This window comes from Pelodiscus sinensis, chromosome 1, assembly GCF_052426305.1.
Source record: "Pelodiscus sinensis isolate ZL-2025 chromosome 1, ASM5242630v1, whole genome shotgun sequence".
In the NCBI taxonomy this organism is placed as follows: Eukaryota; Metazoa; Chordata; order Testudines; family Trionychidae; genus Pelodiscus; species Pelodiscus sinensis.
The window spans coordinates 20,599,859-20,621,825 of record NC_143052.1 but is presented as its reverse complement, the minus strand read 5'-3'; the positions used below and the strand labels follow the sequence as shown (position 1 = coordinate 20,621,825).

At 42.8% G+C, this 21,967-nt stretch overlaps 1 long non-coding RNA gene across 1 annotated transcript; it reads right to left on the bottom strand.

Moving 5' to 3' along the window:
- Positions 1-747: 747 nt before the first annotated feature.
- Positions 748-6,437, bottom strand: LOC142826504 (uncharacterized). Its single transcript, XR_012900685.2, has 2 exons — positions 6,109-6,437; positions 748-1,400 (listed from the first exon to the last, which is right to left on the bottom strand). It is a non-coding gene; the product is annotated as an uncharacterized LOC142826504 (long non-coding RNA).
- Between the last annotated feature and the right edge of the window lie 15,530 nt (positions 6,438-21,967).

Sequence of the window (21,967 nt, the reverse complement as noted above, 5' to 3'; positions counted from 1 at the left end):
CAAATAAGTGTCACCAAATGTGCACTCTACATCAAAGCCAAGTCTACTTGGCAACTGTCTGATTGAAGAAAACAATTGCACTTCTACATAAGAGACACACTATGCCCTCTGAGCTCCTTGAGTCAATACCTATGAACCATTAACAGTAAAGAAGTATCAGTGTAAGCAAGTCTTGTTTATGTACTGAAAATTTTGTTAGCTGGAGTATTTTGAATGATGGAACACATCAAAGTTTTGATGAAATATTAATACTCTATCACAGACACAGCAGATGTTAAATGGAGCCATACATGAATCAAAGTGAGGCAATAATCAGTTAAGGGAGAGACAAGTTTTCTTCTCTACAACACTTATGGACAGATATGGGCATGAAGTCCTTGGTTCTGTGCAGGTACACAATTCTCCCTCACTTCATATCTGGGAATAGCAAATACCATATGTACACATATAGGCACAATGACTGAACTGATAAACAGCAGCAAGGGGACCCACCATAGATGCAGGAATCCATTCTTGCTACTTTGAGGCACGACAGGACCTATGATAGAGATGGGCACTCTGATCACGGAGAGTCAACAGCAGCTACATTCCAAGCTTGTATTGGAGGCAGGTACTTAGGGCAGTACTGAAGTATAAGACTATGTTGACATTACGGCAGCCAACTGTAACTGGCTCTGTACAGGCCACTTTACAAGAGATTGAATCCTGTCCTTAAAGCCATAGACTCCTAGAAATGAGGAAGGAATCTCAAGAGGCCCTCAAGTTTATTCACATTCCTTAAAAGAACAAGGCAGAAGATCGTTTTAATTATCTCCCCGAAACATTGTTTCTAGCAGCTATTGATCGGCTTTGTAATATCAACAAGGAGTCATTCTGGAAATTTGTTGGGGTTTTTTAAACTGTACTGAGATCCTCAATGCTGTCAGTCAAGGTTGCTCCACAGCTGTTAAGCAAGCTACACTAATTCATGGCAGCTGGGGATCTAGCCCACTAAATTTTGTATCTTCATGAACATCTGAATTTGTTTTCTTTTCCTGCTTAGAGACGGGAAGTCAGAAACTATCATGTCAAACTTACGTGTTAAAATTCAGGAGTGGAATTGAGGACGGCATGGCTCAGGGGATCCTGTGATATAGAGCCTCCTCTCTATATGTCCACCAATTAGGCAGTCCAGAGGATGAGGGTAGTTCAAAAAATCATAATCATGTGTGTGATGGCTCTTCTGTAACCTATGCATTCTCACTCATCTTCAAAGGGAAGGTTAAAAACACAATTACCGCTATAACTGGCAGTAATTGGTATCCTTATTGGCAGCCTCAGAATAAAAGCCAAGAGTTGAATGAACTGTCCTTTTCGCCTTAGAGAGGATTCGTCCAAGTGAAAAGGGAGGTCCCTTGGTGCTGTAGGATAAGAAAGACTGTAAGCAATTGGTTGTAGTCCCAATTTGGTAGAACAGATAATTCAATTCTCTAAAGTGGCTTAAAAATTCCAAACAAAATTATAATACCTTTCATCCAGACATGCTGCGTGGCACTATGTACAAATGTGCAGAGAGGGGTATGTATATACACACACATACATACACATAGTATTACTATATCAATATTATTACATTAATAAATGGTCATAGTGAACCTTTTCAACCCTCTGCATTCAAAAAGCCAAGAAAATAAAGGATGTGAAGCCTGCTCTCAATTCCAGCACAATCAATGTAAACACTCTCATTGACTTCAGTAGGCCTTGGCTAATGTCTTCATAAAGGGAGCCCTGGCAAGTTTTTGCCTGTGATCTTGCAATTGAATCCTCATGAGTGATCCTTGTCACCCATACTTAGCCTCACACAATCATAGGATCATAGAAATGTAGGATAGGACAGGGTCTTGAGGGGCCATGTAGTCTATCACTTTTGCAGAGGCAGGAATTAGAATAACTAGAGCATCATGGGAACCTACTTTGAGTCAATCCAATGTATCTTCAACTACCAAAGTTATGTCTCCCCATATGTCTCCCTGGAGGCTCTTATTATTATAGTTCTTTTGGAATGCATTAGTTTTAGCAGCAGCATTCTTTAAAAATATGTTTGTCTATTTTATTATGGATATTCTATCAGCCCCTTGTGGAAAGTACTTCTTAGAGAAGGTGGGGAAAAATGGCAGAATAATAAAGGTTGGTAAAAACATCATTGGAAGTATGATGCTTTTCATTTACTTTGATAAGTAACTTTTCTCTGTAGCTTTCCCTCTGGAGCCCATCTCCCTGCCCACACACAGTAGCTCATCTTTTCCTTTCAGTAACTTTTCTCTGACAGTCGAGCCACTTTCAAATATAACTTTCCAGTACAAGAGTTAGTTTGGAAGTTGCAAGGGACCTAGTAGCCACTGGCATTTTCTGAAACAATAAGTTAGTGAAGATAAGTAGCTTTAAATGTGTTTTTTTTTTCAAGAGAATTAAGCCACATTCATCTAAGATGACCTTTTGGACCACTTTAAATTTTGTTTTTTGTTGGAACAGCTCTCACTCTCCTTTTCAAAGACTGAAACATCACAGCATCTAGAATATCAGTGAACAGTTGCTGATGGTAGCTTAAAACCTGAGAGTTGTCAGGGAGAACTTATTGTAACAAAGCTCAACCAAAACTTCAGGCTTTACCTGGGGGGCTACTGAATGTTTTAAATGTGTATTTCATTCAAATATTGATTTTTTTAAAACTTGCATGCACCCTCTTTCTCTCTCTCTGGGAGTTCAGCCTTCCATCACTCCCTTTACCAATCTACCCCTTCCCAACACCCCAGATTGCTCTATCAAATGTCCACAGACATGAGTGCTGGAAGTGGCAATGTGTATGCAGAAGAGAAAGCTGAGGTGTGTGCCTGAAAGCACTCCTTTTCCCTTTCAGTTTATTTCTTATTAAATGAAGATGTATAATGGGACAAACCTGGAAATCAACAGTGCTGAAAGGGACCAAGGAGTCTTAACTACCTGGCACTGAGTTTGCAAATGCGGGGCTGGGTTGCATCCATAGCACCATCTATCGGTGGTATCCAACCAGTTCTAGTAAACTAGCCACATTCAACCAGCCAAATATCTACATGTGGCTAGTGGCTGGTGTGTTGGACACCACAGACTATATAATACAACAGGAAACTATTCTCTGTTTGGCGCTGTGGTGGGGGAACTTTTCTTGAATATTGTGTCACACTCTGAGCAAGGTTCTCTTTAAGCTGCATGGCCCTGGAGCTGTTTAATGAGTGCAACCCAGAGGCTCAGGGTTGTTGCACATGGAGCTGCCTGGCTGGGGGAGGGGCACTTCTCCTTCAGCTACAGCAGCAGCTCCCTGAGAGATACTCACTGCGGGAGACAAAGCTGTAACTGAGGGAGAATTGCCCCTCTCCCAGCCAGGCAACTCCATTCCTGGCAGCCCTGAGCCCCTGGGCAGAGCTCATTAAGCACCTGCAGGGCCGTGCTGCCATGCAGCTTAGAGGGAATCTGGACTCTGAGCTCTGTGTTATTTATTTATGGTCCTTCAATGGCCCCCTTTATCATAGCATCTGAGGCTATGTCTAAACAGCATGTTATTCAGGAATAATGCTATTCTGAAATAACATAGTCCGTGTCTACTTTACAAGCAGTTATTATGACATAATGTCAAAATAATGTCGAGCTGGAGGACTTTTTACTCTGACTCCGGTAACCCTCAGGCTACGTCTACATTGGCATGATTTTCCGAAAATGCTTTTAACAGAAAAGTTTTCCGTTAAAAGCATTTTCAGAATAGCACGTCTAGATTGGCACTTTGCAGAAAAGTGTCTATGGCCAATCTAGATGCGGTTTTCCACAAAAAAGCCCCGATCGCCATTTTAGTGATTGGAGCTTTTTTGCAGAAAACAGTAATGTGCTGTTTACACTGGCCCTCTTGCGCAAATGATTTGTGCAAAAGGGACTTTTGCCCGAATGGGAGCAGTACAGTATTTCAGCAAGAACACTGATGATCTTACATGAGATTGTCAGTGTTCTTGCGGAAATTCAAGCGGCCAGTGTATAAAGCTGGCAAGTTTTTCTGCAAAGTCATCTGATTTTGTGGAAAAACTTGCCAGTCTAGACACAGCCTCATTGTACGAAGAGTAAGGGAAGTCAGAGGAAGAGTTCTTTTTCTCCAATTTCCTGCTGTGTAGACAGCAGCAAAAGCCAAAATAAGCTATTTTGACTTAAGCTATGCAATTCACATAGCTCAAGTTGTGTAGCTTATTTCGACTTTAGCCCTGCTGTGTAGACATGCCCTGAGTACTTCCCAATCTTTATTGTATTCACCCTGTGCTGCTATTCTCCTTTTATAGGTGGAGAACTGAAGCACAAAATGAGATTAATGTTTTGCCTGACAGCAATGTCCGTCATGTAGCAAGGAATTGACCCTGGCTCCTCTGAGTCCAGACTAACTCTTGAATCATTGGCCATCTTTTCCGTCCATTACCTGTAATATGTAGGTACACCAGAAAATGCATATAAGGCCTGCCAGACATTTGATGTAACACTGTGAGGTTTCTTTGTATGTCTACACAGCAAAGTTATTTAGAAATAACAGCCGTTATTTCGAAATAACTTTACTAGCATCTACACAGCCAAACCGCTATTTTGACATTAATTTGAAATAGCGGAGTACTTATTTTGAATTTGGTAAACCTCATTCTAAGAGGAATAACGCCAAATTCGAAATAGCTATTTCTAAATAAGTGCTGTGTAGAGTCTTATATAGAAACAGGGGGCCTCCAGCCTTCCCAAGATGCCCTGGTGTCCACTCCAGCCTCAACCACTTCTCTCTGTCCCTCCACTCCGGAGCCCTTAAAGGGGTTGACTCTGGCCACAGTGCCCGTGCCAGTTCAGAGCCTACCATCCCAGAGCCAGCAGTCACTGCACCTGACCCAGTGGCCCCAAAACATGAGCCAGCAAGCCACTGGCAGCCAGCCCTCCATCACGCCTCAGGAGCAGTCTGCAGCTTCCAGGAGCCTGCCAGGGCCTGGAGAAGGTGGGTGCCTTCTTGGTCCAGCGTGAAGATCATGGACCTTATTCAGGTTTGGGGGGGATGCCCCCAATGTCCATGATCTCCACACTAGACGGAGGAATGTGGCGTCTATGGCAGGATAGCTGCCAGCGTGGCCACCAAAGGCCACATGCGAACCCAGGAGCAGGTTCACATGAAAATCAAGTTGGTCCGGCGAGACCTCCAACCCTGAGCCCTGGGCCTCCCCTCCCCCTTCTTCCCTTTGCTTCCCCCTTCCACCTCCCTCCTCTCCTCTCCTCTCCTCTCCTCTCCTCTCCTCTCCCACCTCCTTTCCCCAGTCTCACCAGAATTTCATTCCCCGCCCCCAGTTTTGTTAACTAAAGAGAGTTTGTGTTCATGAAATACATGTATTTTATTTTACATAAGGAAGGGGGGTTAGGGAGGGGTAAGTGGAAGGACATGAGGGAGGGATGAGGCACAAGCCCCCAGTGGGGCAGACCAGGGAGACTCTTCATGCTCCTCAGGATGGAAGCTCTCCGACAGGGCCTCCTAGATACTGACAGCCCCCCAATGGACCTCCCGGGTGGCAGCCTGCAAAAAGTGCAGCCAGGCTCACAGTAACACATCCACGAGAAGCACCAGAGTGTCCAAGGGCAACTTTGGCTCCACGTTGCAGAGTGCTGTGGTGTCCCGAGTCAGGGCAACCAGAGCACTCAGAGACAAAATGCTTTGCTGTCCCTCATCGAGGTAGGCAAGCAAGCAGGGAAACCTTAGAACTGGCTGTCCAGGGGCAGTCTCTTTAAGCACAAGTGTCAGATAGCCTCAGGCAGCAGCCACACAAAGGAACTCCTGACCTGATATCCTGCTGGACCTGGTTCTGGCCAGCCCTAAATGCGATTCAGCATCCACTCAGTGTGGAGGCGCTATTTTGAAATAGCAAAAAGCTATTTTAAAATGCATTTTGTGTGTAGACGAGTTATTTCGAAATAGCTTATTTTGAAATAGCTCAGTGTGTAGATACGTTATTTCAAAATAGCTTATTATTCACAGCTCAGTGAAAGATACCACTGAAATTGACCTTATTTCAAAATAACACTATAGTGTAGACATACCGTTTGATAGGAAGGGAAGCAGTGCTGCTGTGTGAGCTGATGGGTTTTTTTCACTCACTAAAGTGCCTGGATTTCTGTGCTGCATATGAAAGATACAACAGCAGTAAAAGTGGAGAGTTCCACTTCATTGTTCATCACTGGGAGATGGTGGAAAGGAGCATGCTAGGGCCAGGTCGCTCCACTTCTCATAGCTCCCAGCACTGCTGGTGGGTGCGGGGGATGGGTCTGGCCCCTACTGGCTCCAGTAATCCTGCAGGATACCCTGGCCCCATGAGGCTGCCCCAGACCACCCAATGCATGGGATGGCTCTGGATTCACCCAGCCTGGCTAACCCCCGATCCCATGGTTACTGCTGCTGCTGGCATCATCACAATGGGCATCATCACAAAGGAGGAAGTGGACCCACAGATAATGAAAGCTCAGAAGTTGAAGTGTGGCTGGAGATATACTACTATGACTGTTGCCAAGGTAGTGGGATTTTCTGCATCCTTAGGCAAGAGGGATTAACAAAGCCATGGCTGGAATGATCTATTTGGGTTAGTCCTGCTTTGAGCAAGGGGTAAACTAGATGAACTTCTGAGTTCTCTTTCAACTCTAACCTTCTATGAGGGCTGCAGCTCAGTGAAAGATAGCACTGAAATTGACCTTCTGGCCATCTGCAAGGCAGAACCCCCATCCCCACAGGGAAGACAGTGACCTCACAGACCTGAGCTCTCTCTGACGCTCTTCTAAAATGTGTTCATTTCCACAGTAATTTTTTTGGAAGAGTGGGGGACTGTGGCTTCACATTTTGCCCTGGGTCACCAAACACTCAGTGACACACCCACTCTGTGTTGCCCTGTCTTTCATTATCACCTAATTCCCAGACTTTTCAATATTAAAATCTAACAAAAAAAGCAATACAACCCTTTAGCCTAGTGCTAAAGGACTTTAAGCATTGACCATTGTGAGCCAGTAAGTGTTGTAGTGGATAGAAATGGCAACAGTAATGATTGTAATAGTCATTATTGATTTGAAGTTCCTCACATTTTAGGGAAGCTGTAGTCTGTGACAACCATCATTCTTCTCTTTCTTATAAAGGTAGAGAATGATCAAGCACATGTATCAGTGTTGTCTTGTAGAGAATGTAGTGAAGGCAGGAATAGATTAGATTGCAACATACAATTAACCTAGGGGTTGGTATGACAAAGGAAAATATAATGTAGTAGGAACCCTGACTCCCCATTAACAAAAATCAAGGCTGATGGAGTCATTGCTTTAAATCATATCTTAACCACCCTGGCCAATTATATCTCTGGCTATGATGTGTAGTAAATGGATAGGACATATTTAATCTTTCCCTTGTAGCAGCAAGATACAAATGTGCTTTACTGTGTGCTATTATCTTACAACTGTGTCTCATGACGCTTCATATCTCACCGTGCAGCAAGATTTTAAGTAGGCGCATGCTAAATGGTTTAATGCAAATTCAGGTGCTGACAAATGGCCCTCTTCTGTTGAAGACACTTGCAATGCTGCTGATCATATACAGAGTGATAGCTTTTATATCCTTAGTCTATCAAAGAGAGAGGCAGTGACAAAATGAGAATACATCTTTAAAGATTCCTTGCCTGTGTGGCTAAGCCTCTTCATCATGGATGACCTCTTCATCATGCATGTGGATTGCTTACTTTCACATTTAACTTAATTTGAAAACAGGCATCTTCATTGATCTGTTTCACTTCCTGCTTCTCTGGCACTAGCCCAATGCTGTTGTGTGTTTGTCTTTCCTTCACCAGATGGGAACAATTATAACCAAACAAGGCTGAAAACATTTTGAATGTTGGCTCTTAAATGTGAGCAGCAGTCTCTACTAACTACTCTTAGAGCTCAAATCAGAATGGTTGCCGTTCCCAAACCATTGCCTAGTGCAGGGATACTCAGGTCAATTTTTTGGTGGCCTCAGAGTGCAGCCACCTCTCCTGGTGTGGCAATACTTATAATTTTTTTCCTAAAATACATAATAAGCTTTAGGAAAAACAAATAAATATGGACCTATACATATCTAAATCATTGCAATTTAATTCTTGCTAGCTAGTAAGTCTATTGTGAAAAGTGTTATTAACATACAAGTACCATGTTTCACAGGAGACTTATTCAGCCCTGCAAAGCCTGGGGACAAATTAAGCCCTGTATGAGAGCTTGGGAGAGGCAGTGGGGGTCTGGAGCCTGAAGCCACTGTATCAGAGCCTACCACCCCAGCATAGCAAGGCTGAAGCACAAAGCCTGTGTCCTATTCCCCCCGTGAAGGTGCGAGACATACCGGCTGCTTGCTCCTCCAAAGTTTTGCCCAAGTCCCTCCAGAAGGGAACAGGGCCCAACCCCTGCTGATGGCCCCAGAAATCAACACCAAGGCAGTGCATTCAGGAGCAACAGGAAGTGTGAGGGGCTTTTCATCCCACTCTTTCCCCCATCATAACCAGCAGGCTGTATCTGCAAGTAAAGCGCTTTGTGGCCACATGCCACCATGGTGGGCACATTTGGGAAACACTGGCCTAGGGACTTTAAATCCTGGCCTATACTAGGACTTTATTTACAAATACCCACCCAGGTCAAATTTATAAGAGGAGCATCCATACTACCAAGCCCGTAATTTTGAAATAACGGTCCATGGAATTTAAAATCTGTACTCCTGCTTTTCAATGGGAGTAATGCTAATTCCAAAATAGTTATTTTGAAATTATGGTAGTGTGGATGCTTCGATGCTACTACTTTGAAATAACTCCTTGCTAGGGTAATGTTAACTAATTACTCCGTAGTGTGTCCTGGTGCTCTAAGTCCAAGGTACTGCATCCACATCAATGGAGTCTGCCTCACACTAGTTTGAATTTATTACATAGGGAATTAAGTCGAATTTACTAATTTTGAAATACTTTCTTAGTGTAGACGTGGCCCAAATGATCAGTGGCACAATGTATCAAAAATGCGTTTCAAATATGTTAGAATATTTTAAAATAATTTTAAGCCTCATCAAATGCTTTTTATTAGGTCACCATCAGCTTATTGAAGACATAAAATATAGATTTTTTTTAAGTACAGGAGAAAATGGAAGAGTTAAACTTAATAGGTCAAATTCCTAGCTTTATAAACTGATGCAACACCACTGGCTTTCTGACCACTGAGCTGAGCTCCCCATGCCCACTCTATTTAGATTAAGTTGTTATTTTAACCAGCAGTAGTGAAAGATAGATTTAATTTAGAGCAGCAGATCTGGTTAAAGTGGTTTGATATCTCTTCAAAGAACATCATAATAAAGTAAAATTAATTCAGCCAATCAGAACACAGACCACAGGGCTACTGTAGGTAACTGACTTGGAACTGCATGTTTACTTTTCAGTTATGCAGTTCTCAGCATTCCAGTTTGTTGTGAATTAATCTGATTTGCACAAGGGATGTACTGGTTATATCCCAATGTCAGGCAAATCTCTGCTTTCTTATTCATAGAGCCTGGCAATTCCATGATAGAGGTTTTTGTATAGTCATATAATAATTATGGTAAGTGAGTACGAGGGTGAATGACTGCTGAAAATCACTCTACAGTGACTTCACCATTCCCCATGGACATTCAGCCATCATAGCTGCCTTTACTTCAGCCCCATCATACCTACTTAGGATGGCAAGAATCTGAGGTTGTTTAGTGTTACTTTGGTAACAAACATATTCTGGTCTATGAAGCTCTTGGCTTTCGTTCCTAAAGCTTATGCTTTGGCCACAGTTTCTTTTGCAGAGGATGTGACTATTCCCCTGTAAAGAGGCCACACTCCTGAGTGATCTAAGTATCATGTTTGTCACTTTGTGATCAACACTGTGATAAATGAGACCAAAGTAATGAAATGTATATTGCATAGAGCTCTATTGATTGTAAGGGGGTTTTATAGGGTAGGATTTTATTTAATCTTGGCACTCGTGTCTTGGTGAGAGGAACTTTTGTCTGGAAACTCCAGAAGTTCTAAAGTATAAAAAGAGCTCAGATGAAAGTTTTAAACGTAGCACCTGGGTGCCCCTTAGTGGATGATCACATTATTACATTGGTAAATCCACAGACAAGGTACCCACAGGATTTCATTATCCGTGATTATTGGTGTCGATCTGATGTTTATACATTTGACAAAAACATGTCATTTTGAAATTATACTTTAGCTGTTTCAGTATCCGTGTTGTCGCATTATGTGCTACAAACCATCCACCTCGTATTCTACTGCAATGTAGCATTTTATTAAACTACAGTTAATAATATCATGAGTCATTTTTTTTTACCTCTTAGGCAAAGCACAATAGAAAAATTATAATGAGAAGGTGCCAGAACACATGGAGACAGGCACCTGGGTGACATAGGAAGGGTTGGAGAAAAATGTAAGGGAAGAATTTGGGAATGTCTTCCAGAGGCATCTCATATACAAAAAGAACCAGTGCACACAGGGAGTGGAAAAGCCCAGAAATTATTTACATAGTGTGAAGGAAATAATATAGTATAAAATCAACACAAATATTATTGCAAATAAATACATATGGCTAATTATGTCCTAATTATTTATTGTTAGTATTTTAATTACTGTAATAATTTTGGTGTATCAATTTAGATGGAATATATAGGTCTAAAGAGTCAAAGATATTAACCAGATTTTGAAACTGATCAACATTACATACTTTTAAGATGGCTTAGTATCATGGCAAATGTATTATTAAAAATATTTTAAAATCTTTCATTTACAATACAGAAAAGAAGGACAAAAAGCTAAGCATTTGAAATGTAAAGCATTAAGTAATGTTTTAATTTTAAAAACACCATTTGTTTCAACACCCTTTAGCTGTTGAAATTCTTTAGAAGAAAATAACCTCTTCTTTGACAAACCCTTAAATGCTAGTTGTGACATTGAGGCCCATATGCTTCATGTTGTATGTTTATTATAGGATTATGGCATAATTATGACACATTTTATACAAGATGAGTTATGTGAGATGTCATTGGAAAAGTTTTGATTTGCTGAATATGATTATTCTAGTTGTATTGTTTTTTATCTAAAGTTATGAATATTGAGTATGTATCTGTATTTCAAAGATAGTTACATCTGGGTGGTACCCAAAAGGCAAGATGTTGCTACTCTAACTAGTTAGTTGAGAGTGGCTTGTTCAAGGTAACTGGCCATTTGGGGAACTATAGACCTTAGAAAAAGCTTATCCCCCACATTGCGAGCCTTCCTGAAAACTCCAGGCAGCCTGTGAGTAATGGCTGTTATGACTCAGCTAAAGCATATGACCAGATCACATGACACTTAGTTGAATTTTAATACCTGAATTTTTCCACAGTCTGGCTGGGAACTGGGGTTTTTTTTAACACAGGGTTCCTGCTCTAAAGTAAATCTGTGTAACGTGGTATCTTCTAGGTCCCTCATTTCCCACACAAGGACACTGCTGGAGACACCTGAGCAACAAATACTGAACTGGGAGGAAATGCTGATCCCAGCTAAAGGGATTTCTAGCCTATGGAAACCTGGTAGATTGCTTGTTTCATAAGCCAGGGTGAGAAATTGCTAATTCATATCTAGTCTTTCTAGTATCTTAGCCTAAATTTGTAATTTTCATTATTTACTAGATAATCTGCTTTGATCTCTTTATAATCACTTCAAATCTATCTTTTGCTGATAAAAATTTGTTTTGTGCTTTAAGTGATGCATCTGGGAAAAATCTCCACTTGTTTAACACAAGATTATTACATATTTCTCTCCAGATTGATGGAGGGGTGAATTATTTATGACCTTATATTGCAAATCTCTGTGCAGCGCAAAATGGTGTAGGGGGTGTACATCTGGAGGGCTGAAGAATGAAATTTCACTTTTAATGAATTATATTTATTAATATGATTCAGTACATCTGCAATGACGTTGCTGATGAAACCACCTTTTATTATTAATGAAATTATCTACCAACGTGACGTTATGTAGCCTCATGAATTGTGGGCCAATTTTTTGAATTGACTCTTATAAATGAAACAGTGCTAACCACTTTTGGATACATTTGTTAGTAGCTTGTCAAGAATTCCCTTTAAAGAATCTGTTATTGTAATACATTTTTAATACATTGTAACTAAAGTGATTATAAATGAAACGCTATTTTAAACTTTGTATTGTCTTATCTCTGTGTAAAGTTAGGTGTGTGTTTAATCTAGTGTGAATGTGGGGTATGTGTAATGGGATTTGTCCCTGACACCAGCCTACTTTGGTTACCAGCTGCCAGTACCACTTTGATAGTCAAAGAACAATGCAGGTGAATCCTGCAGAAGAACCCTTCCAAGAAAAAGAGAGACAAAAGCCACCTCACAGAAAAGACTAGAGTGTAACCTTCCATTAACTGATGACTTGTGGTCATACAATGCCCTGGGGCAGTGAGACAGGAGAGCATCTGTGGACTAAAATATAAAACGATGGGTACAAAATCATAGGATTGGGCCTTTATATTCAAAGTTCATCCTCCAGAAGCATTAGTGAACACCAACATGACCTGGTTTCCCTCCTCATGTCTAGACCATCTGACCAGTGGACTAGCATGAGCAACTGAGGCTGGTAATTATATCCCATCCATAGAACTCTCTGGCTACGTCTACACTGGCCCCTTCTCCAGAATAGGCATGCTAATTTCGAACTTTGGAATAGGGAAATCCACGGGGGATTTAAATATCCCCCACAGGATTTAAATAAACATGGCCGCCGCTTTTTTTCCAGCTTGGGGAAAAGTCGGAAAAGAGCGTCCAGACTGGCGCGATCCTCCGGAATAAAGCCCTATTCCGGAGGATCTCTTATTCCTACTTTCAAGCCTACTTCAAGCCTACTTGAAAGTAGGAATAAGAGATCCTCCGGAATAGGGCTTTATTCCGGAGGATCGCGCCAGTCTGGACGCTCTTTTCCGGCTTTTCCCCAAGCCGGAAAAAAAGCGGCGGCCATGTTTATTTAAATCCCGCGGGGGATATTTAAATACCCCACGGATTTCCCTATTACAAAGTTCGAAATTAGCATGCCTATTCCGGAAAAGGGGCCAGTATAGAAGTAGCCCAAGTGTGTAAGTGTGTATATGCGTGGTGAATGAATTTAGCTAGGGACAGTACATGAATTCTGCATTCACAATGAATACAAAATATTGTTTTATCCCCTGAACATGATTCTGTCAATTCTATTTCTCTAGGTCAGAGGTGGAGAATCTCAGGTCCAGGGGCTGGATGCTGCCTCCGGCTCCAGCCCCCCAGCCACCCACCCACAGGGCTGGAGCACACAAAATCTACTAGCCTGGGATCCGTAGGCTCTGGTGTGCAAGGGGAATGTGCGGAGTGTCTTTATCCTTCTCAAACAGGGGCTTCTTACTTTGCTTCTCACTTGTGTGGGGCCCCAGACCCAAAAAAGGTTTCTGACCCCTTCTCTAAGTGTAACACCTGCCTGGAGAGCTGGGGGGTATCTTGGGTATGGCTTCTGTGTTACTACATTCATTTTCCCTCCTTATTTTGCCCTAAATCTTTTTCTTGCAAAAACTACAAAGGATGTAATGGGGTCAGATCCCTTCATTCTTTTGTTCACCAATTAGGCTTAATTTCTGACACACCAATTTTCTATTTTACCAGCATAATTTAACACAATTTTTGAATTATATTAGTAGGCCTTTCTTATCTACTAGCATGTTTCCCTTCTGCATATGTTCCCATCAATATTGATTGTTCTAAGTTATTGTGACATTTTATGAACTTTCACTTTTCACAACTGAGTTTTCTATTAGGATAAATGTGTAGGACCAGTTATCAGGAATCCATTGTGCTCAAACACACAGTGAGAGATTATCCCCTCCCTGAAGAGTTTACAAGCTAACCGAGGCAGAGGAGGGGGACGACAAGGAGTGGGGTGGGGCAGCTCCATTATCCTGAAAGGTGAAGGCCTTATGTGAAAGGGGCAGGGCTGGGGCAGCCAGTGTTCCCTCTAAACTACTGGGCACCACAGCTTCACAGGTGATTAATCAGCCCCGCCCATCCAGAGGCTCTGAGCTGACTGCCTGGGGGCTGATATCACCTGAGAAGCTGTGCTACTACTCAGCTTAGAGAGAATACTGCAGCCAGCCCTCTGTGCTGACGGGAACAGGAAGCGCAACTACTTGGGTGAAAAGGTCAGGATGCTCCAGTGGTGATTTAAAGGGCCTATGGCTCCAGCCACCATGGCTGCTGCAGTAACAGTGGTGGTGGCTGGGAAACCCGGGTCTCTCTGAATTGCCGGGCCCCAGGGCAGTTGTCTCATTTGCCCTGTCTCCCTCCCCCACCTCATTGGCTAGCCTGCAATCTAAATAAGCTAAGATAGGGCTGAGGCACAATAAAATTAAGCAACCTGTCCAAAGTCACACAGCAAGTGGACTTGCTGCTCTCCGGAGCACAGCCTGCCATGGATCTCCAGAGAGCCAGCAGTGTGGCACAGCAGCCTGGCCTGGCTTTAAAGCTGTGGAGATCTGGTCAGCAGGCATGGCACAAAGAGACTGGGGCTGTGCTGTCTGCACCCTGACCAGCAAGGCTCTCTAACACTGGACAGCCAGAGTGGCTCCAGTGCCAGGTGGACCAGAGGTGTGGTGTGGCCCCCAGTTTGCCTGTCCCAGCTGCTGGCACTACAATTGCAGGCTGGGGGAGAGGATCTGGAGGATTCCAGTGAAGCATGGGCAAGGCCAGGTGAGGCAATTTGCAAAGGCATTGCCTTCCCCTGCCAATGATACCCACCACCCATGTGCCAGTCTAATGTCCTATCCACATGACCACCTAAGCTTTGTGAAGAGCTGGCCAATCTACATATGAACCCTTGCCTTGCTCTAAATGGAATCAGAACTGGAACAGCAAGTTAAAGAAGATTTTTTTAATTGTTAGAGATTATTGCAAATTGGAGACTCCTGTGATTTTGCAGATTGTAGTTACAAATTCTATCCATGTCTCTAGAAAGAAATTCTCCACACCCATAGTGCGTCCAAGGTAAAGTCTATGGCTGGTTGAAGAAAAAACTAAATGGAACATTTCATTAGAAAATGGGGTTTTGTCTAATTTTTTTTTATGGGAAATAAATTGATTTTTTTGGAATTCCTACAGATAACAATTTCTTGCACTGTACTGTGTCCCCCAGACATCTCCACCCAGAGGAGCCCCAAGAAGCCACTGCACCTTGGTTGGAGGCACGCTAGGAGAGCCAAAGACCCAAAACAAGAGGAGTCTGGGGCCAACTGCAGCCATGCCTCCTTTCTTGAGACCCTTTTATATGCCCAGTGCAGATTCCAGAGTGGCTGAAGATGGAGTATTTGCTACTCAGCTTCCTGGGTTTGTCAATAATCTCTCTGGAGTCCAGGGAGATTACCGATGAACCTGGGAAGCTGAATAGCCTCCTCAACTGCCCCAGAAACAACATGGGGCATAATAAATAAAAAACGTCCCCCCAAAACCCTGCAATTGGGGATCTGGTAGCACCAGCAGCCCCAGAAAAGAGGCTGAACCTCCACTGGCCTTTAATACACATGATCCATGGTTCTAGTAATCTCTTAAATATACATGGATTTCCTATTAATAATATATGTTAAATCTAATTATGACAATTTGTGGTGTAAATGAAATGTTCTGGGCTTGCAAAAAATTTTCAACACCTTCTGGCATAAGCCTAAACTACTAGGAATAGCTGCAGCACCACATAAAACAGAGCAAAGCATCTAGGAGTTTTTTTTAAAGGACTATAGCAGTTGTGCACTGAATGCCATTTTAAGATACTGTAAATCATCTTTCTATCTAATACGTTATATAAAATATTACCATAGTGTAGCCAGACAGCCCCCCTTCCCCCGTCACATCAATCTTGCTTGACCCTCTGAGGTGCCTGTATACAGGGCAGAGAAGGAACAATAAAAATCAGCATAGCCATTAAGCTTCAATGCGAGATCAGGATATGCAGGCTCCCCTGACCCAGAGTAAGCTGAAAACATAGATATGAGAAGAGAACGATTAAGGCAATAAGCTGACCTCGAGGCTGCGAGATCTGCCCTGGCTGGCACCTATGTTGATACGATCACACACAGTAGTCCCTGGGAGAGGAATCTCCCACTGAGAAAAGAATGCCCAGTACTTCCAATTTAGTTATCTCTCTTACAAGTGTAAATTAAGTTCACAACTCCCTTGTAAGAACTGGTGTCACAAAAGACAGACCAGCACCATTTGGCATCACAGATAAGAAAGAGAAATAGGTGACCCCATGGGTATAAAGATGGGTCCAGGAGCACACTCACTTTGAGTGTCAATCTACCATCTACCTGCTGGTCGGGTTAGGTGATTGACCTCCCGAGGTTTCACGGGGTATTCCACCTCATCTGAGGTTCCACCTCATATTCGTCTTTCCTAGGAATTGAAGGACTGGCCCTGGCTTGACCCACTGGAGTCGAGAGGCACAGAAGGGCATAAAAATTGTACCTGGATGTGTCCTTTGTCTTAAGTGTACACATAGACTTAGAGCTCTTTAAAGATTAAGCTGTTACTTGGTACCATTATTTCTATTTTCTATCTTTATTTTCATTGTAACCATTTTTAAGATCTATATTTGCTAGCAGTTAAGAAATAGAGCAATAGCCATTGTAACCATATGATTTATAAGCTTCTTTAATAAACCTGTAACTGTTTAAGCTTTAACCTGACTCTTTCAGTTGCTGTAACAGAACCAAGCACAATTTAAAAGAACTTCAGCTGGTCATAAGGGACAGGTATAGGAAGAGCTTGGGCATTTTGACTCGTGTCCCTCCCAGGGGACAGATCCGTTGGGGCATCTCTTTGTCTTCCCTAGACTGCCTGCTGCGCAGGGATCCTGTATCCTAGCAGTTGAAATCTGAGATGTAATAAGCTCTCCCTATAAACTCTGGGGCATCTGTCAGCCTGTTGGCTGCCCTCCGTGACGGGACCCCGGTCCTAGCGGTAAAGACACGGACGTTAAACTCGGGGCGTCTGTTAGCTTGTTGGCTGCCCTCCACGACGGGACCCTGGTCGTAGTGGTAAAGACACAGACGTTAAACCTTTTCTCGGTAACACACACACACACACACTGTCCTGGCCGTCAGCTGACACATGGACTATTTCCCCTCCCTGCTGTCACTCCACAGTGAACTTCCCTTTCCCATGTTACTTCATGATGTATCGTGGTCTGTGTTGTCTTTGGTATCAACGAGTCCCTTTTTCTGCTCTCTCCTTTGCATTTTTACTGTTGTGTTCTCTGTAGCTCACCATCCTCATCACCTCAGATTTTTTGATCTCTCAGTTCAGTACTTATATATTTTAATCTCTCCTTCACATGCATCCCAACACACAAGAGACTTGGAATTTTCACCAGACACCTAATAACCAAAGATTAGTACAAAAGATGGGGTTTAGGCTTATTATTCAAGGGACAGGTAAGGACTCAGGCATAATCTCAGTCTATATCTCAGTCTATATCTAGACTGAGATAGACTATAGACTATAATCTCAGTCTATATCTAGACTGCAGGCTTCTTTCGGAAGAAGCTTTTCTGGAAGAGATCTTCTGAAAAAACTTCTTCCAACAGAGAGTGGCCACACTGCCAAAGTGCATTGAAAAATAGCATCCAGACTGAATAGATGCTATCCCACATGTAAACTGTGATTACTACGGGTGGAATGGCCACCAGGGCATCTGTGCTTTTTCCTCTTTCCTCTTCTTGCGAAAGAACTCTCTCTTCCCCATCCACACATGCCTTTTTCTGAAAGAGCTCTTTCAGAAAAAGGCTTCTTCCTCATAGAAAGAGGTTTACCAGTGTTGGAAAAACCCCTCTGTTCTTTCGATTTTCTTTCAAAAGAATGCAATTGAAGTGTGGTCGTAACTGAAGTTTTTTCGGAAAAACAGCTGTTTTTCCAAAAAAGCTATGTAGTGTAGACATACCTGAATTTTCCCTAAACTTTTTTGGTTGTTGGAAAAGCATTCTTTCTCTTTCTGGTCCCTCTTTCCACCTCAAAGCTTCCTCTCTGCTACCTGTGTGAATCTTGGATCTACTTTACTCTCTTTTCTCTCAGGTTTCCTAGCTGCTTCTCAGAGCTACATGTCTGGCTTTGTTACTCTTCCTTTTCCTGAACCTTCGTTTTTGAGTCCTCTTCCCTACAGACTAGCTCCATTGCCTGCTTCTGCTCAGCTTGCTAGCTTTCTTAAGCAATAGCAGTGTGAAACTGACTTGATTATTGTCCGTTTGACTGCTACTCACTGTAGCAGAAGAGAGAATATGCACTCAGCCAACAGCTGACTACTGGTCTCAAATACTAGTTTTCATCCTGTCGCACCTTGGGCAAGCTTGTGCACCAGCAGAGACACTGACAATGTTGGCAGATTCAGGAAGCTAACACTATCATTTTATACTTGATTCCAACTTGAAATGTTCTTGTCACAACCAGAAGCATGTTTGGGCTTTGTTTCTCCAAATAAAAGCTTAGACTCAGAGGACACTGAAGACATTTGTCTGGGAAAACTTCTCCCTAGGACGTGATTCAGAGGATGAGGGTGTTTTTCCAGCTCCTCATGGGGTTAAGTGATCCATACAGTGCTGATTACTCTAGCAGGCACAAACTCATGCCCATGGATCTTCCCCTGCTGGAGCAGTTGCACAATCCAGCCCAGGATTCCTGGTGAGCCAAGATGAATCCTGACCACTGCTACTGCCCATGCCAGTCCCCTCCCCCCAGTGATCCCCAAAGCATGACAGTGGCAGGAAGGGGCAGGACATGGGGGACAAAAATGGAGAACTCTCCATTCCCAGCCAAGCAGGGCTCCTGTGCCAGCTTCCACAATTGCTCTGGTTGTGAATTTGAGACCTCTGGATTACAGCCTCTGAATATGTATGAATGTAGCTACGAGAACAAGCTTTCCTCCTTGCAGCCAATGAGTTCAAGGTCCATCATAAGCCTGTTAAATGCAAAGCTGGAGAAGTATGTGCATTTCTATGGAGGGAATGTCGACAGTGAAGTTACTTAGATAAAGAAGATTGGCATAAAATATGTTTCCACTCAGCAAGAAAGAGAACTGCTCCTAGGTACGTCATTGCAACGCATGCCAGTGACATCACTTTTCTTAAAGGATACACAGTGCTCTGATCACAGCCATAATAATACCATATTCTACATTTAAGGCTTGTAAGGTGTCATTTGAAAACTAATAACTTGTTCATCAATAATATCGTGGTGAAATGTGTGTGGCAACACAAGCTAAGTTATCAACATAATGACAACTCTGAAATGATGACTGAAGTGTGTTTATACAACACATCTGAGAAGTGCATAGTTCTGTTTCTCAAAAACAAAGAACAAGCAGATGTCCTTAGTTAAGTATCATCACCTATCAAGTGGCCAATCTTTGGTATGGAATGGGGGGAGGCCAGAGAAACACAGATCTACATCTTAGCAAACAGAGTCAGAAAGTAATAGCATTAACACTTCTCTTTCCCCTCCTCCCTCCCAATTCCATGTTCCTTGCTCACAGCTGAAAATAACTTCAGCTAGGAGTCACACCCAGGAAAATGCTTTTCAAAGGGTGCCTGAACTATAAATGTGAGGAGCAAAGTCAGTCCAGGTTTTCTCTCCCTACCAACTTCTGTCTTTTCAAAGAAACAATGGACTTGTGACTTGAGAGCCTGACCAGCAATATACGGAAAAGTTTTCCGTTAAAAGCATTTGCGGAAAAGAGCGTCTAGATTGGCATGTACACTTTTCCACAAAAGCACTTTTTGTGGAAAAGCATCCGTGCCAATCTAGACGCGCTTTTCCGCAAAAAAGCCCCGATCGCCATTTTCATGATGGGGGCTTTTTTGCGCAAAACAAATCTGAGCTGTCTATACTGGCCCTTTTGCGCAAAAGCTTTGCTCAAAAGGGACTTTTGCCTGAACGGGAGCGGAATAGTATTTCCGCAAGAAGCACTGATTTCTTACAGCAGGAAATCAGTGCTTTTGCGGAAATTCAAGCAGCCAGTGTAGACAGCTGGCAAGGTTTTCCGGAAAAGCAGCTGATTTTCTGGAAAAACTGGCCAGTCTAGACATAGCCAAACATGTGGGAAGGGATTGTATTTAAAACCAAGTCTAGTTAGTTAACTTTAGAAAGCATTTAATTTTTATTTTTCATATATCCTTATTTAACTTTAATCCTTCGTTAGTTGTACTCAAAGTCTAATTCTGTGTACTTAAATATACTTTTTTGTCCTTCAATCAGCATTAATCCAGTGTTGTGAGCTGTGTGAGTAACTCCATTTAAGGTGGCAAGTTGTTGTATAGTGTTCCGTACAGGGACAATGGATAGTTCACATATTTTAGGTTAAGGTGAGGGCTAAACAATTCAGGACATACCTTTTTGGGGGAAAATCTGAGTCTGGGAGTTTGCCAGAGTCACCGTGCAAATAATAACCAAGGCTGACAGGAGCCAGAGTGTGGCTGGTGTTTGCTGACAGGCTACTGGGATCAGAGTAACTGAAGCAGGGCTATGGCGATACACAGGCACTCAGGGTGTGACTTGCATGCTGGCAGGCTGTGTGTGGGGGGCACTTGTTGGACATGCAGCAGGAAGGCATTGTGAAGTCCCCAAGGTTGCACAGCCCCTCTCTGGGCTGGCTTGCACCTTGAAATGTCAAGGGGCTATAGAGACACAATGGCAAAGCAGCAAATATGCAAGTTAAATTTATACTTGCAATGTTAACTCTTCCCCCTAAAGCATTTTAGTGTAGTCTTTTAGTACATGTATAGTTGTTTATATACCTGCATGTATAGTCTTTCATTACATGATCACATACTATTTCCTAAACAAAAGACACTGAATATTATAGTTTGTTTTCTATGCCTTTTAGATCCTGGGTGGGCAAAAAATGACCCATGGGCCAGATATGTTTTGCCAGGGTTAGTCTCTGGTAGGCTGCCAACATTATATTAATCTGTACTTCTGCAGGTACAGCCGCTTGCTGCTCCAATTGGACTTCAATCATGCTCTGTGGCTGCACTCTCTCTGCTTTGCTCCACTTCCCCCCCAGTTTCTGCTGCCATGGATTGGTGGGGTGGGCTGATTGCTTCCTGCACCAGGGCATCTCATAATCCCTAATGCCGGGGGATAGGGTGAGATGGTGGGAAAAAGGCAGAACAGTGGCAGGAAGGGGTAGAGCTTGGGGGACAGATTCAGACATGCCCTGCTGGGGCTGCCAGGTCTCCCAGGATGGATTGCAAATATTCTCTGGCACATAGATGGCTCACAGGCTGGCAGTTTGAGACCCAGGTCTACACAAGAAATATAAATAACTCAGCTTCTGATGAAGTATTATTACCTAGAAGCTGACGTGGCACTATCCCATTGGCAGCAGTTGAATTTATTGGGATTATACCAGCATAGCCGAGAGCTGAATTAGGCTCTGAAAATTTAAGTTACCAGCACCAATACTACTCGGGGAATACGTATAAAGTTTTAAAATGTGCCAATACTTACAAATCCCCAAATGCTTAAAACTTAATCATCTTCAGTAGCCTAGTGGAAGACTGAAGGATGCTTGTACCTGGGATGTTTATCTGCCTGGATTGGATTAATTTCTTCAGCCTTTATTTGACATAAAAACAGATGTCCCTCTGTCATTTCTCTATCCTCTATGGCAAGATGAACAGCTAGGCTGCTACATTTTATTGATCAGACAAAGAAGCACTCCATGGGAAATAAGCAGTAGATGTCTTGCTGTGAAACTGAAGACTTAACATCTGTCCCATACAGATGGTAATTAATCTGGAATCTGCAATGCCCTCAAATGGCTGGTTGACAACATTACTT